Consider the following 1426-nt stretch of genomic DNA (forward strand, 5'->3'; position numbering starts at 1 on the left):
TGGTGGGACCATCTTCACATATTCCAACACATGTTCAAGCCTCAAGGATTTAAGGTATGTCTAGAAAGTGCAAAACTCCAACCAGCTCTGTTTCTCCAAGACGACTTGCTAATTTCATTTCCAAATTTCCTTTGTATCACTTTTACATCAAAATCTCTCTGTCCTCATCGGGCCATGTGCTTCCCTTTGTGACTTGTTTAAAGCTTAAGTCTTCATGAAATATCTCCTTTAAACACTAGATAAAGTTGAATAACTGTAACTTTGGTGCAAGAAGTCTCTTTTTTTTCTTCATTCTATGCTGTGTCTAATCTGGGAACTATTCCAGATCTATGCACGAGTCACGTGTCCCAGTCTCCCCCGCAAGCAAGTGCTACCGTAACGCAAGATAATATGAATAATTTTGAAAGCCAGCATTTACGTTAATCTGAGTTTAGCCAGCTCTCCCCTTGTGAGAGATAAGAGTGGTCAACGTGCGACCCAGTTGCTTTGCCTTTCAACTGTCTTGTAAATAAATGTAATGTAGATTAATCTGCTGGTTTTTAATGGCGACCTTTCTCTAGAGTAAATTAATCCACTAAATCCTTTTAGGGTAAGTTTCAAGCAATTTTCTTCTGCATGTTCCCTCAAATATTTTCCGTGTACGTATTTTGGGACACTATGAGGCCGGCTATGACGTAAAAATATATATATATATTAGTTAGTTATATATAGACATAAAATTCTGAACAAGGTAGTAAGGCAGTAACTACTATGTGTTTGTGAGCTCTTGATGACTAGCCGTTAGTCACAATTTTCATGGTGGCTCTTTCTTATATTACATTGAATGAATATATTTACAGTCACCTCTCAATTAACACGAAGGTTACGATCCTGGAGAGGGCGCATTATTTGAAAACATGTTATTTAAACGTATTCACATAAGAAATAAGAGTAATAAGGGGGGGTGGGGGGAACGTTCATGGACTTGGAAACTTTGTACTGCATCTTTCGTTTTATCAATAAATAAACAAAGTCTTTTGCTTTATTAATAAATACAGTACACAGTATTTCACTTTATAATATAATAAGTACATACAGTGCATTGTACTATGTCTTTTATGTTGATGGCTGTCGTCTGCAGCGCATGCCACCCTGCGCCTTGGCTGACCCTTCTCACCCCCTTGCTCGTCTTCTTGTTCCCCACTCTCTTTTCTTCTGATGTTCCTTTTCTCCTGTGGTCTTGGGTTTTTCTTGAAAAATTGCTCCAGCTTGGTCTGTGTTGCCTTCTTTTTCCTGTTCTCTAGCATCACGATGTAGCAATTTAAATTACCCATTACCTTTCTTGCTACAGTTGCACTTCTCATTATGTCAGAATCATTCGCCTGCAGGATGTCAATTCCTTCCCAAATTCTCTGCATTGCATCGTGGAAGTGCTTCACTGTCAACA

The sequence above is a fragment of the Macrobrachium nipponense genome, chromosome 13 (genome assembly GCF_015104395.2).
Source record: "Macrobrachium nipponense isolate FS-2020 chromosome 13, ASM1510439v2, whole genome shotgun sequence".
In the NCBI taxonomy this organism is placed as follows: Eukaryota; Metazoa; Arthropoda; class Malacostraca; order Decapoda; family Palaemonidae; genus Macrobrachium; species Macrobrachium nipponense.